Here is a 17648-nt window from a genome sequence, read left to right as displayed (position 1 = left end):
ATGGTGAGATTGTACTGTGTAATAACTGTTCTCCTGTAGCTTTCGTATTTTGGATATGGGGCATTATATCTCGAGAAACACAGATAGACTAACACTCTCTTTATTTTCCTGTAAATAAAACAGAGAGTTTCAGGTGCTTGAATCAGGGGCGGAACACTATAATGCTAAAGAGGTTCAAATTTGAAAATTGTTGAATGCCTTTCCTCCATAACAACCGAACAACTCTAGCATAACAAGTGAAACAACTCTTTAACAAAATGGAGAGGGGAGGTGCAATTAAAACAACTCTTTCAAAAAATGGAAGCTCTCTCAAATCGGGCAATGATGACTCCCAGGACTGCCTTTTGAGTTCTTTAATTTCCTTCGAACTCTCTTCTCCTTTTAGCAAACATTTCAAGGGCAAAGATAATTGCATTTCTAGCCTTCCCATTTTTTGTTCCTTTCTTGTGGTGGTTTTCCCAACAATTTCCACCATAAGTAGCGTTGTTGTGGACGAAGTTTACTATTTTCTTATAAATGACATTTTGCTCCTTCCTTTGAACGTTTCGAACAGCTTTAGGTACCATTGTTTCCTTTAGAAATGACGGTTCCATGTTTAATTCGTTGTTTCGTTATGATGTCCTCTCTTTAACCGTGGTAACCTACGTTGCGTTGTATTTGGTATAATGGTGTCTCCTAAAAATTGTACCTATCTCAGTTGTATCGACTCTGAAGGTCTGGGAAGTATTTGATTTGCTTGAAATTTCTGCTATATTTCAGTCTCACTCTCTCAAGCAACAATTGTCTTGAAAACAAGTTCGCAATTCTTTTGGCAGCTTTATACGGTTCAGTTTACAATCCCCTGCCACACTTCTCAGAGTACCAAGATAATTTATATGTTCTCTTTTTTGTTTTAACTGTCTTCTGTGTCTGTTGATGTATGACTAAATATAATAATATAGTTGAACTACTCATATTTTAATGTTCTCATGTAGTTTTTACTACACGATAGAGTTGAGGTCTCTCGGGTTTCCTCGTAATCTTACCCTTGGTAGTCTACCGACATCTTTGAGGTTTGTTCATAGGTTCCAACCAAATCATGTTACAAACCACACATGATCAGAGTGACATGTGGACTAGCTCAAGAGGAAACCAGAGCAAGGTACTTCCTAACTGTTATTCTACCCCGGATTCAGAGGAGCAGCCAGGATTTTATCCATAGTTTCTTTCCTTCCAACTTTAGATGGGATCTCACCTCAACCTTCTGCCTTGGTGGTCAATCAACATCTTTGACGCCTGTTCGGGGTTGTGCCAATTAGGTTACAGATCATACATAATCAGACCGAGTTATGGACCAGCTCCAGACAGATCAAGAGTATGGCGCCTTCCACCCATTAGGGGTAAATCAGCTCCAGACTGATCCAGAGTATGACACCTTCCACCTATTAGACTAGGCCATACATAATCAGAGCGAGTTATGGACCAGCTCCAGACAGATACTTTGCAGATCCAAAGTATGGCACCTTCCACCCATTAGGGGTAAACCAGCTCCAGACAGATCCAGAGTATGGCACCTTCCACCCATTAGGGGTAAACCAGCTCCAGACTGATCCAGAGTATGGCACCTTCCACCCATTAGGGGTAAACCAACTCCAGACAGATCCAGAGTAAGTTGCACTGTTGGAGAGGTGAAAGGTGCTCCCATTTAATAGACAATAACCCAAGCTTAACGTAGAGCCCAAATTTTTTTTCCCGTTTCGATGCCTTGAGACGTGAAGATTCAAGAAATTTGATCGTTTTGATGCCTTGAGACATGAAGGAATTTGATCTTGTTGAAGCTCCGCATTTTTTAATAATTCTTTTGTGCCAATGGGTTGTGTATCACTGTTTGGAAGAGACGTGCACAGTAGCTCTTAGAATAATCATTGAATCACCCACCATTGTTGCCTAGCAGGCCCCTTGAGCTTCAGGAAGCTGGAGGCCTTTGAAGAGGGCTTGAGCCTTCACTTGTTTGTTCATGAAAATACCAACCTGCCGTAATATCGACTCTCTTGATTTCATCTGAAGTCAATGAAGGCTCCCTGCCCCTGCCATTCCAGGTTTCTTTTAAAGGTGCCATCAAGGAAAAGGGTTGTTATACCTTGATCCAACATCCAGGGTTTCACGTCTTAGAGAGACACATCTTGAGAAATAGGTGATGGTCCATACTGTCTTCCCAAGCTTAATGCACTTGCCATTGCGTGGGATACATGATAGGTGTTTCCAAAGGAAACGGGCCAAGGACTCGCAGAATGGCGAGACAGGGGATCCTTTTATCACCGACTTTGTTTGAAATAGTTATGGCGAAGTCCATCTTTCCACCAGGCCGCTTTGTCGGACAAATATTTCAACATCAGTTTGGCTTCCATGGCTTGGTTAGATATCATTGGATCTCTTATTGCCAAGCCCCACTACTCTCAAATGGGACTTGAACCATAATCAAATTGATTAAATTGAATATTTTGTTGTCCATTGTCTCCTTTCTACAGGAACCACCTTATCTCTCTCCCAAGGATATAGGTAACCTACCAGTGCCAAGAGGGCTGAAATCAGGAAAAGTGACAATACATCTTACCTGGATTATCATATTGATATTTACTGTGACTAGATTGATTCATTATCCTTTTGGCTGTACTTACCCATGGGTGTTATTTTGCAAATGCTACCTAAATGTGATGTACTTGTCATTAATATGCCTCTTTCTTACAAAACTAGGTGCGCCTTATCACAATTTCATAAATAATCTCTCCCATTATTCACTCAAACATCAATAGCACCTATATATTTTGTACAACTTGTGAACAAAAACCTCATTATTGTTTCTCTTGCCCTTTCCTTTTGGTTACAGTAGGGGAATGTTTAACAAGGAAGGTGTTCTCTACCAAGCCTAGCTTCTCTCTCAGAATCTTAACATCCCCTTTGCAAAGGGTTTCATTAGAATGACAACAACTCGCATTTAAAGCATTTCTCCACCCCTCCTAATTAGAAATACAATTTTGGGTTCTCTACTAATTTTCTCCACACCCATTTAATCTAACAATGGACATAGAGCATGTATATTTATACTTGTGTGTTGGAAATACCATTTTATACTTTAATGTTTATTATTTTTGTTTTATTATTATTACTTGAATTTCTTCTTAACAAGTGGTTGTGTTTCTTTTGGTTTTAGTGAAAGTATGGGCTCCAATGTTGGCTCTCTTATTATGGAGTATAATTCATCTTTGAGAATTTTTCAATTATTAAAGTAGGTTAGTCAATTGCTTAAAATATTAAATTTATTTCAAAAAAAATTTGTTACTTTATAGGTTAGACACTGGCTTGAAATATTAAACTTATTTCAAAATGTTTTTGTTACTTTATAGATAAGGCGTAGATTTCTTGGCTCTATGATGAAAATAATGAAGGGAAAATACATGTTAATATGTTACTTGTGCTCTTTGACTGAAAAATACACGGTGAGAGAAAAATGTATATTATGCTAATTGAGGAATGTTTTTCGCTTGTCGAACTTATAGTATTGAATTTAACACACTAACACTTTACAACAATGAACTAACAATATTCATGATGAAAATAGCAATATGGAAGATTTATCTGCATGATGAAAAAGGCAATATGGAAGATTCTGATCACGTTCCAATGCATTTCTTAAAATGTGGATGTGACAAAAGGTTGTTGTGGAAGTTGTTGTTTGTATATGGAAAATTTCTTGATCATTGTGCATAATCCTAATGTTGATAGATATGTCTACTAAATGCTTCCAGTTAATGGGGCATTGATTTGAGCATTCAATATATTTTTATTCTTTATCAAAGTATTCTTTTGTTGTATTTGTATTTTTCAATTTATGCCTTACGGCGTTTCCTTTGCAACATCTGGTGCAAAAGCTAGTTGGTAGAAAATCCTAGATATATGGTATCAGTTTGAGTTTTTTGATGTTATTCTATGTTTTGTGTTGGCGTGTCCTATCTCTATGATAGTAGATCCAAATTCTATAACATATATCCAAGAAATATGATAGATTCGAGCTCTATGAGGACATATATGAACTCTGTAGTGGTAGATTCAATCTATATGGTATTAGATTTGATCTTTGTAACATTGATTATATCCCAATGGTGACAAATCTGACCATAAAGGAAGGATTTCCAGTCTTGGAACAAGGATATGCTCAACATGGACATAACATGGAGGAACTTGCATGCTATGGACAAATGCAAGAGGAAGGAACACAAAATCACAATTATTGCAGTCTTATCTGCATGTATTCATGTAGGTAAACTTAATGACAAATCAAGGTACTTTGATCTCATGAGTGAACAATATGGCATCTCTCCAAGAATGGAATATTATGCCTACATAACATTGGTAAATTGGATGAGGCAGATAATTTGATCAATAAAATTCCCTTTATACTTAGTTCTGCTGTTTTGCAAAGAATGTTTGGTTGTTCAAGAATCCATAACTATACAAAGTTAGGAAAATGGACAAAAACTTCTCTTGTCGAATTGGAACCACATAATTATGCTACATATATGAAATTGTCTAACATCTATTCTACTGCTAGCATGTGGGAAGAGGTAGAGCTAGGACATAAGTGGATTGAGATTCTCATGACATATATCACTTGCAGGCTATGAAAATGGATGCCAAGATGAAGGAATGTAAAACTTGTACAATGGAAAAAATTGAAACATATCGATGTCTTGAATCTTATATGAAGAGTAAGAGGTCATAAAGGTATTTGGGAAGATTTTCTTGGAAAGTCTTGTTCGGTTGATGTGGAAAGGGTTCTAATATTTGAATACATAAGGCCATATTGATTTTAAAGAGATCAAGGATTCAAGTTCTTTCAGTTCTCAACTAGTCAAAAGGGTTAGAGAAAATCTAGGATGGATTGCTCCCATTGAAAGAAGAAAATCTAACGCTTCGTTGATGATTAGGATGTAAGAAGACCAACATCAAGAGGGAGTTGACATAATCTCAAGAGATGAGTATTTTCTTAGCTATTTATATATATAATAAATATTTCCCTGGTTGTTTCCAATTGATGGAAGAAAAAGATGGAAATAATACTTATGATTGATCGACATTAGACACAGAAGGAGTAGGAAGAATCAACAAGTTTTAACTTTGTAGTCTACTATGAATTTGATAATATGCAAAAATATTTTGAAGAATGTTGATGAAGATGAACCTTCTCTAAGTTGATTACCTAACTTTATTAAGACATGGATGAGCAATATTGGTTCTACCTGGTGGACTGTATGTGCATGGACATTTACATGAAGAAGCTCCACTCTTGAACTGATGGAATCCAATGATTGGTTCATCAAATTATTTAATATTTATTTATAAAGCTCAGTGAAATTGGTTTCAGCCTTTATGTCGATATTTTGAACGATGAACTTGTTTCTTTGCTTCTTTGTATGGATGACCTTTTTCTGTCATGTTATGAAGATTTGATTCTTCAGTATAAGAGGGAGTTGGATACTAAATGAAGGATTGTGGCATTACTATTTAAGACTAAAAGTCTAGAGAGCTAGATGTAGCTACCTTTGGGAAATGGAACAATATTATCGAAATCCTGCAAAAGTTTGGATAGCTCGAATGCTAGCCCATGCCAACTCCCATGGTAACAAACATGAGGAAGAGGAAATAATATGATTCTCTTATATGTTCAGGTAGCTAATTGATTCATTAACGGTCTTGGCCAATATTGGATCTAACCTTTACTTTGTAGCAAACACCTCGAGTTAGATGGAACCCAAGCATGATCTTTAGGTTATAGAAAAGCATGTGCGTAGATGCTTTTGTGGTACTATTAATTACTACTTGAAGTATGTTGGTGATGGTAAAATTTGGTTACTATGATTTTCTAGCTATGCTAGAAATACTTATGATAATAAATGAACATCCACAGGTTGTTTGGGCTTTCCTATAAAGAGTAGAAATCAGTCTTCTATGGCACAAAGTTCTGTTGAGGTGAGATGCATGGTAAAATGTGTAGTAACTCATGAAACAATTTTGCTTCAGAAGTTTCTTGTTGATTTGTTTGGTCTATTTTGGATACCACAATGATATTCGGTGAAGTTGTATATGAATCCAATGTATCATGGCAAGTCAAAGCATAATGGTACCTAGTATCATTACTTTCATGACATGGTACAAAAAGGAGAAGTGAAGCTCTAGTATATCTCCAGTAATGAAAAAATAGCTAAAATTCTTACCTAGAGGAATGTTTATGTATTTCAAAGATGAGTTGTGACTTGTGGATATTACCTCTCTCACTGAGAGGGAGTAGTGATCTTCTTAGATCATGTTGTTTTTCTTGGGTCACACTGACATGGATAGGGTTGTAGACCCTATTCCAATGTGATCTATATAGGAATAATGGTTTGATAGATTGATAAACATCATAGACATTTATTTTCCATGTCTTATATTATGACCTGTATAGGGTTATTACCGTATGTCTTGTATATTGATCTCTATAGGGAGAATGATATGTGAGCATCTTTCTGTGTCTTGTACTTTGAATTGTATAGGGATTAACATCCCCGTGTCAAGTACAATCACCTGTATAGAAATATGGGAATCTTCCTGAGTCATGTATTTGATGCGTATAGGTATTAACATTCGTGTGTCAATACATTGACTTGGATAAGAAGATGGACATTTTCCTATAACTCGCACTATCATGAGTAACCTAAAGGAAAATAACCACTCTCTTGAGCCTTGTATTGTGACCTAGATAGGCTTGTAGTCCATGAGTCAAGTACAATGACTTAGATAGGAGAATGAGGTTAGAGGTTATCAAGCTGGATAGGAGCCTCCCAACATTTGGCTCTAAAGAATTACTATTATTATTATCATGCATGGATAATTTAGTACTCTAATTTTGCAATACTAATTGATTGATTTATATGGTATCATGGCTATGAAATTATGAGATACTAATTAATTTTTACCTCTTAGGGAGAGTATGAATGAAAAGTACCATGGGGATTTGGTACTGAGTAGTGATACTAGTGATATTTTGATGATTTTGATTTAATATTGATCCTTTCTTATAGAACCTTTCAACTTGTATTACATCTTGATTGTGATTATGAATACCTCCCCAGCTAAGAGGGAGTGTTGAAGAATTTTTACCTATGGTCAATATTCATAATTATCACTGTACTCGAGAAAAAAAATATTATTATAGCATGTTCTTCATTCTTTTTATTTGGTGAAAATGTATTTTTGAATATATATATATTATGTTTTCAAGTGGCTCCACAAGTGCTAAGTCAAATCATATGATGGCTAGTTGGATTCCTTAGAAAATCACTCATATGGATCACATGATGGCTATATAGAGAGGTTAATTTGCTCTCATATGTATGTAATTGGAACACACATACATTTACCATATGCTCTCCTATGTGAACTAGTTTGAGATCCATGGATATTCTCATTACATTTATGATCCAAAATCAATGATTAGAGATATGTTCACTATGCTTATGATCTAAAATTTGATATTCAAGATATAAAGTCTGGTATTTGAGATCTATTTATTATCATTGAGATCTTAATATTGGTATTCAAGATCTTCTTATTATCATCAAGACTTAAAGTATGGTATTCGATATCTACTTATTATCACTGATATATGAACTTTGGTATTCGAGATCTCTTATTATCATCAAGATGTGAAGTCTAGTATATATTCTTATTATCATTGAGATCTTAAATCTGGTATTCAAGATCCACTTATTATCATTGTGATATGAAATCTAATGGCCAAGATCTACTTATTATTATAGTGATCTACATCCTGGGTCCGAGGTCTGAGCCTAGATCTAAATTCTGATATGACTTTCTTCTATGATATGATGAGAGGATCAACCTCTCCTTGGTGATATTTGTTGGGCATTCAGTTGTGTATAATTAGCACTTCTGGAAACCTTCTTGGGTTAGTATAATATTTGTCTTGATGTATTTTTAAATAATCTCTCCAAGAAATATTTAGTTGGGTTTTCCCTCTTGTGGGGTTTTCCCCTGGTCTTTGACCTAATTCTATTGTCTCTTGTTATTATGCATTGCGATCTCTTCTTTATCTTTACTTTTAATTTAATTTTTGAAGTATAAATACTTGATGAAATGAATTAAATTGTAAGGAAGACCTAATACAATCACATGTAATTCCCATTAGTTTAGAAATTCTCTTCCACTTGTTTCCTCAACAGATATTAGGCTATAAACTAAATATTGTAGTGACTAAGTACTCATTGTAAATATTAAAGAAATGAGAGAAATATCCACATAAGATTTGAACTTTTTTCATATAAGTTGTGTGTAGATACTACCTATAATAAATGCATGAAATTCACTTGGAATATCTCCTCTCCTTTTTTAGTTTTTCTCTGCCTATAGGGATCCATGGTGCCCTAGGGAATTTCCCTTTATCCCCATCCAATACTCTCTTGGTCATAGAAATCCTTACCTTTAAAATACCTTAACAATATTCCAATACAATACCGACTTTAGTCTCATATCATATCTTTAAGGGCTTAACTCATATTTAAGGATTTATCAAACAAACATTCAAATTAAGAACATTCATAGATGTTCCCATTGATAAAATCCTACTCCCTTTCGTAATATTGATTGAATGTGTATTAAACCCCTATGGATCCCCTATATTATAACATATTTTGTTTTTAATACACTCTCTTCCTATAATTTATGAATGTTTGTTATGGATGGCATGCATTCTTACAATTACCAAAAAGATATTCTATTAAATTCCATATTTGTGTATTTCTTTGGGATCTCATTAGCTCAAAGCCCCAAGAATATGAAATCACCACAAGGAGCTTAAGTAATATAATAATTACTTAAAGGGAGTGGCATGACACTTGCTTCTAGTTCTATTAATAGTGTTAGGGATTTGTGGTATAGAGTATATTGTTATAGTATAATTTTATCAAGTATGGCCATGTGGATTTGTAAAATATTGTTTAGAATACTGATTGAAACCTAAATTTTTCTCTCCTCAGCGATACCAATAACAAGAAGTATATCCCAAAAGGGAACTATACCCACACCTTCAAAGATGAGTGATCTCTCATATAAATCGTATGTCCCCTACCTCAAAATGAACCATTATGTCTCTATACCTCTCCTTACGTCAGCCAAGTTTCTTTCTGTTGGTTAATGTTTTCCTATTAATTTATTATATGTGAGTTCCTTTTGTAAATCTTTACCATTTCCCTAACAGTTTATATTGAATCCAAGATTTGTCATCGTGGTATATCATATACATGTCATTCATAGTTTACATAATTAGTGAATGGATCCATGTTGTTATTACATAAGAATGTGTGAGCAATGATAATATTTTGTATCATTTAGTTGTCAAGGCATGTAGCATGGGTGTACCTGGATATGTGTCTAATGAACTCATGAAATGATTTGATGAGTATTTAAGTGAAACTGAATGGGTGTTGGGGATAAACCCCAATAACAAGTGGAATTGCATGGAAAAATAATTATTTTTCCTAATATTGTAAATATACTTTCATTTTGGTTAGTGTTGAGTTTATAAACGTGAGGAAGATAAATTTCAAGAGGAGTACGAAGGGAGGGGGGCATGGTCTTAATGTCCAAGTACAAGACAATGATTTATTCAACATTGAAAACTTGAAGGCATATACATTATGTCTCACATCTTTTGAACCATATGTTCCCTACCTCAAAATTATGTTTACACAATCGAAAAATATTTATATGTAAATACATCAACATTTAGAGATTGATCAAATGACATCAAAAATATCACTCAAATGATTTATTTTTAAAGAAATATTCAAAATTCAATACCTAGCCCAATATCTAATTGGAAATTCAAGTTTACAACCTCTTCAAGGTAATATGACATTGAGAAGTGTCCATAAAGTGACAATAGTGAGATTTGATTTTTTTAAGTGCTACAACCAATTCCAAAGAAAAATATATCATGAAGGATTTTTGTGGAAATTAACATCCTAATAAACAACATTTTTTTAGCACAAATGTGATTGTTACTCAAACTTGAATGAAATATAACCAATGTTTCTATGGGATCATGATTTGATACCTTCAGTAGTTTCACAAAAGTCGAAAATGGAGATGGAATACAAAATTCATTATGGTAAATATAGAGAATTAATTAATATCCAAATGACAACATAGAACATATGTGGATTTAAAGAAGAAATATTCATGCTAAGGGTGGAAGATGAGATAATTATGGAACCACTTTATGAATTTATCAAAGAATGGTTAAATGAAGGTATAGTTGTAGCCCACAAAGGTACATGAATGTACAAAATAATTTCCAAAGTTAAGTATTCCGCACAAAGGCTTCATCTTGTTCACCAATATCCCATCACATTCATTCATAAATGAGGGTTTAAAATTGTGTAAAATAATGTCAATATATTGTATGTATTTCGGGCATTGTCTAGTATTAGGAGGTTTATAGGTATTGTGGGGTGTAAAAAGAAGTATCTAGTGAAAATAAGGGTTCTTTTAGTTGTAAATATATGTATTGGTAAAGGAGTTAAACAAAAGTATTTCAAGAGGTATTTATAAAAATCTAATGAATGTAGGGATATTCTTTAATATCCTATCAATGCATGGGTTATGTCATAAGTTAACTAAGTAAATGCCTCGTGGTCTTCCTACACTATCTAAACTCATTAGGGCAATGTATTTATTAAGGTTTCTTTAGAAACTTGTGAATTTAGATTGTAGAACATTTTTTCCTTCATCCTTTTCTAAAATAAAGAAATAAAATAAATTTAATTTCATCCATTTCCTCTTTAACTTATTTCTTTATCCATTCTACATTTTAAAAATTATGGCTATAAATACATGATATTGAACAATATTTTCCACCATTTTTTCCTTATCATTTGATATTATGCCAAGTGCATCAAATCTCCATCCCTACCCATAAAATCTAACAAATTTTTAGATAATTGATTTTTAAGAATCCCTCGTTGATTTTCTTAAATAAATAAAAGTAAAACCAAGGTCATGGGACACCTATTCCAAGCTAAATGTTGGGAAAAACATAGTGATGGGGATCACATGTGATTAATTAATGGCTATGGAAATTTGGAAAGGAATTGGCAAAGGAAAAGTAAAAATTAATGGCATTTTATTTATGAAATAAAGTAAATAGAGAGAAAAGGAAGGTGAAAGGTCACATATTTTAATAAGAGGAAAATTGAACAAAAATTAAGGAAAAATGAAGAAAATAGAGGCATCAATGATAAAAAGGCTTTGGAGGATCAATTCAAAGCTTTTGGTTGGTTAGATTTTGTCAGTTTAATCTTTCATTCTCTCATTCATTCTCTCGTTCTCTCATACTCTTGCACACTTAGAGAAATATTGGAGAATTTTTGTAGCATGCTTGGAGCACTCTAGTTTTCAATTGATCTAGAGAAAGAAGGCAAAGGAAAGCGAGAAAGCATAAGGGAGAAAGGGGATCAATAGCTATAGTTTTCTTTATTTGTAGGTAACAGGCTACATGTGTGATTTCCTTGTTGATTTTTGGATGCATGGTATATGCATGTGATTTTCTCGTTAAGTTCTATCATTGGCATCATGGATGATTGCCTAGATTTATATTGGTTTTAGCCTAGCCTTACCTTTCCATTTTGTGGATAGCCATAGTGTCGTGGTTTTTTCCACTTGATTTTTTATGGTTGGTGCTCATAATTCCTTATGGTTGTGGGTTGGAAAAAATTCTCTGGAAGCCCTATAACAACTTGCGTTTAATTACTAGCCTTAGAGCCTAGGTTGGAAAAACACTCGAGATCCCTTAGTGGGTTGAGTTACTAGTCCTGGATCTAGGTTGGAAAAATGCTCTTGAACCCTAGAAGGTTGTGGGTTGAGCTACTAGTTCTTGGATCCCTAAAAAACTTAGGTAGGGACCGATTCAGTAGGTGTGAGGGAGGTCCAATCGCGAGGTGGAATAATTGGTTAAGGGTTGAGATGGTGTGGCCTCTAGAAGCCCTAGTTTGGTTTTGTTTAATTTATTCCATGATATCCCACATTCATGCTTCGAATATGGCATAGGGGTGATTTTTTAAAAGAGATATTTTGTTAAGCCCAATTTATGGTTGGGTGGTACATTGAAGTCCTTGACTTGGTTGGTATTTTCATATGTTAATAAGAACTATTATTCTATGGCACTTCATGTATATTTATTTGCAATATGTTGGTGATGTTATGGTTGGGTTTCCATGGTTTGTATGTTAGTTATTTTATGGTTATATTATGTTTATATTATGTGTATCTTCTATGACTCATGTCATGAATCGTTTAGCTATTGATCGATCAATGAATGTATGGAATAATAAGTGTTATTGCAGCTATATGGAGAGTGATTAAGGCCTTCTCGGTGATTCTCATATGAATCTCATACTTTTATGGTCAGATATGAATTCATGACCTATAGCTTACATGTTTTCCATGTGTCTGATGAAATCCTAGTATGTTCTCGTTAGTCTAGGTTAAGTTTTGAGTTGAGATTGAATGTTTAGCTTTGTTTCCATGTTAGACATGATTCTAGAAAGTCTTACTCAATTCTGGGAGTGATCTAGAGGCAGGCCTAAAAAGATGGATATGATCGTGGGACCACATGCTTAGAACAGAAAAACTTGGGTCACAACCACACCGAGAAAATCTTATGCATTTCGTTGGAGATCTATAACTACATGGAGGACTTGTCATGCATGCATTTTTGGGTTAATGTGTGTGAAAAGGAGCCTTAACTCACAGATTGGCCACCTGGGGTGCTTCTTTAGCCTCTGAGTGTCCTATAGGCCTTCTAGGATGTTAGTATGTGGTCAGTTGTCAGCCTCGCTTCCTTAATTGGATCTAGGAGGTTAGGTCATGTCATAGTATCTCTATGTATCATTTTTACCCTTGTAGGCTAGTGAAATTGGATAAATGTGGTAGGGGTGGTTACAAATTGGAGTCAGAGAGGGTTCCACTCTTTGATACCACAGATTGGCATGAGATCTCTCAAGTTCAACCACTTGGACTGGATGGGAAAAGTGTGTTTGTATTGCACACATGTCACTTGTCTATGTCTTCATAATGTGTGCATTCATATAATCATTATTGTAGTAGTGTCGTCATGTAGAGGTTGATGATGTTGATATGTTTATTTCATTATATATACATTTGTTGTGTTAATCCAAATTGATTTTGCAAACAAGATATCCCCCCTAAACTTCACCGAGGTATGTTGATTATGTTTACATTTGGTTTATATGACATGGTAGACTTGCAAGAAGTAGAAGATCAATATGGCTATAAAAATGGTGGACTGCAATTCACATGATTCTCCCTATATATCATATGAAGAACATGGTGATGAGTACTCCCCTGACATATCAAATACATTGAGAATCTTGAAAGCAGAGATCAAAAGTTGTAAGTCGCATAGTGACACGATCATTCAACCACGGGAAATACTTACTAGACAATAGGAAAAGAAAGCAGAGGTTAATGTAGTCTTTCTTAAAAGTGTATTATATTTGTAGAGACAAGGACCACTTAGGATTGGTCATGGACAAGAGGAAATGACCAATGTGGAATATGGAAACAGGTCTTTATCAAGATACATGTTTGACAGGAATGACACAGTCAGAGAGATAAGATCATCATCACATCGTCATCACTATCACCATGTTTATAGGAGGAGTGAGAAGCAATACTTGCTAGAGGAGTTCAAGAAGGTGAAGCCTCCTACATTTGATGGAGAAATGAAGAAGGCATAGGATGCAGAAGCCTAGTTGCTTGGGATGAATAAGTTCTTTAGATTACATGACTACTTAGAGAATATGAAAGCCAAGATAACCACTTTCAGTCTTAAAGAAAAATGATAATTCTGGTGGGAAGATGTGAAAAATGTGAGACGCATTTTGGAAAAGGAGTTGAATTGGAGTGAGTTTGAGGGACTTTTTAGGAACAAGTGTCTATCTAAAAGATACTATGATGAAAGGGCAAAGGAATTTTATGACTTTAATATGGGATATATGATCGATGAGGAGTATAGTAGCAAATTCTTGTAGTTGTTGAGATATGTACCTTACCTTGAGGAGGAGAAATCAAACATTCAAAGAGTCTTCAGTGGGTTGTCAGTGTCATTCAAAGACATGATTGAGTTTGACGAGCCTAGATTGTTGGAGGAAACCATCATGAAGTTGAAGCACTGTTATGAGAAATCAAAGCACAAGACAAAGTCTAAGAAGAATGGGAAATGTAATGATAAAAATAAAGGAATGTGGGCTAAGAAGTGATCTAAAATGATCATAAGTTAAAACTGATGTAGAATTAATTAGCCATTAATGAATTGATTGTTAACTGAAAGTGCGGAAATCGAGAGAACTACTTGAGAGAACAACTTTATGACAACTGACAAAACATAAGTAAGATGCAAACCAGTAATGAAAGCAGTAAATACAAAGTGATACTAGACAACAAAATTGATTACGAGGTTCGTCCATGATGGAATACGTCTCTGGGTCTGCTTTCAAGATGGGCGACCACTTTATTAGGATTGAAACCAAGGAGGTCTATTACACAGAGAATTGACCAGACTGAATGTGCACGTAGGCACTTATGATCACTGTCATAAGGAATCTCTCTGAACTAGCTTTCCAACACCTATCACAGTTCCCAATTCAGACTCTGGATGCTCCTGTTACACTGAAAACAAAACAACCTCTAACCTCCAAAATATTCATACCAAAACTCCAAAACAACTCTAATGCACTTATATGAGAAAACTGCCTTTTTAAAAGCCTGCAAAAAAAATCAAACCTCCCCAGGCTAAATTTGGGATGAACAAGTTGCATTTTGGGGTTATTTTGGGTCTTGGTCTAGTCATGAACTGACACCTAGGATAAGGTTGATGGTCCTCGAATGAATGTTTTAAAATTTTTTGTAACAAAACCCATTTTTAAACTTTATGATAAAGTGGAACTCAAAGGCGGCTTGCTGACTGGGTGGAGGAGGTTGACTGCCTGCATGTGAACAGGGTGGTCTAACTATTGTTTGACATCTGTTGGTTTATCCACCTGACGGTTCCAGTTGGTATTTTGTGATGTGCCATGTGAGAACACATCTCCCTGACAATTTCGGCGTACATTTCGTTGCGGTTACACCTGGCGGTTTTCCATTTTCACATGTCACTGTAACTTACGAAGGTTTATCTTCCACATGGTTAGGCTATTTACTAACCTCTGCTGCAAACTCTAACCCTATTGTTAACATATCTACTCACATGAGCCTATAACCGCTTGCGGTGAGACCTATGGGTTTGTTTTGTTATGTTTTTTATATCTAATGTATTACCATGGCCCGAATGGGTTTTAGTGTTAGGGTTTAATGTTTAGGTTTGCACCTTAGCTTTTTACGTCTAGGTCAATGCATAGTTCTTAGTATAATGATTTAGGTTTAGTCTTTTAGTGTCATGAATTTACAGTTTTACGTAACACTCTTATACATTTTTTTGTGAGAAAGTGGCATTAATCACTACATGAAAAACCATGAACCAAAACACTGAATCAACCCTGCTTATGAGGACTAAATGTTTCCCATGAATTGCATACTGATGATGAATTGAACCTGTGCAACTGATCTGATGAGATCCTCCTGGATCAATCCTCACCACTTGAAAGCTTTTGTACTACAAAAGTTTGATTTAAGCAGATATGAGGTGAGGGTACAGTTCCCTCACTTTTCTGACTTCTATCCACCTTGCCTTGCTTGGATTCATGCCCTTGAGTCCTATTCAGAGATATTCAACATCTCCATGCCTCGAAGATCAAATCTTCCTGTCCAAGATATCTTGCTGCAACTCATTCATATACTCAGGTTCCAAATCATCAATAGTCGGAATCTGTGTATCTTCATCAGGATCCATGATCATCGGAGGTTCATACAATTTCAGATTTTCTACATTTACAACTGAGTAAATTCACATGTAATGAGGTAAATTTAATCGAAAAGAATTATTTTCCAATCTTTTCCATAATCTTGAAAGGTTCATACCTGATGGGTTTTTGTTTCTTACCTTCTCCTTTCAACCTATCCTTTCTGATGTACAACCATACCTGATCACTGACCTGAAAATGATGATCGACTTGATGCTTGTTATGGTGCATTTTATACTTGGCCTGACTCTTTTCTAATTGATCCTACACTTGTGCATGTATCTGTTGTATCTATTGAAAGAACTTAACTGCTTTGTTCAAATCATCATGTTCACCCACTTTATCCTCTTCACCAAACATGAAATCCACTGGTGACTTCGGTAGATACCCAAAACATGTTTCAAATGGTGATCAATTAGTGGATGAATGTAAGGCTCGATTGTAAGCATGCTGCACATAGATATGAGATTCATCCCACAATTTAGGATGTTTATTGCAATGCCCTTGGAGAATATGTATGACGGTCTTGTTCACCACTTCAGTTTGTCCGTCAGTTTGTGGATGAAAATTTGTGCTCTTCTTCAGCTTTGTCTCCATGAGTTCCCATAAAGTGGACCAAAATTCTCCTACAAAATGAGTGTCTCGATCAGAAATAATAGAAGTAGGTAACCCAAAATGAACCCATACCTGGTCAAAGAACATCTTTGCAGTCAATTTAGCTGTCACTTGCCTTTTGCATGGAACAAAAATACACATTTTGTTAAATCTGTCAACCACAACATACAAGTAATCATGCCCTCTGCTGGACATAGGAAGTCCTCCAACAAAATCCATGGAAATATTGTCCCATGGTCACAAAGGAACTGGAAGTTGCATGTATAAGCCATTCTTTCGATTGCCTGGTTTGCTAGTCGAACAAATCACACATCCTTTAACGTATTTGGCAATAGTTTCATACATACAAGTCCAGTAACAATACCTTTGGACTTGTGCCATTGTTTTTCTTACTCCAAAATGTCCCGAAGAATTCAAAGATGGCCTAGATAACATATCAACTACTTTGTTTGTGACACCTTTCTTGTACTTAATTACTAAGTGAAATTGCTGAAGAAATCCCATCCATCTGTAATGACGAGATTGTTGCAACTTAGTTTGAGACTGTAAGTACTGAAGCGACTAATGATCTGTGTGAATCATTGTTTCCTTACCCATTAAATAATGTTTCCACTTCTTAACACTTTCAACCAAAGCAAATAGTTCTTTATCATATGTCGGATAATTCATTACTACCTTAGAAAAAGTTTCTAAATGAAAACAAATTGGTTTCCCTTTTTGAAGTAAGACTGCACCCATTGCATAACCACTAGCATTTGTTTCAATTTCAAATGGCTCTTGAATATCTGGTAAAGCTAATATTGGTGTTGTGACTATTTTATGCTTATGTGTATCAAAATATTTTTGTTGTTTACCTCCCCACTGAAAGGGAACTTTATAACATGTTAAAGCATGTAACGGTGAAGCAATCAAAGAAAAATGAGCAATAAATTTTCTCCAATACTAAATTGCACCTAAAGAACTTCTAACTTCAGTCACATTCTATGGTCTTGGCCACTTAACAATCACATCAATTTTAGC

The sequence above is a fragment of the Pinus tabuliformis genome, chromosome 9 (genome assembly GCF_031772625.1).
Source record: "Pinus tabuliformis cultivar Carrire ecotype Pingquan chromosome 9, CPIR1, whole genome shotgun sequence".
Taxonomy (NCBI): domain Eukaryota; kingdom Viridiplantae; phylum Streptophyta; class Pinopsida; order Pinales; family Pinaceae; genus Pinus; species Pinus tabuliformis.
Note: the sequence above shows the minus strand (reverse complement) of the source record.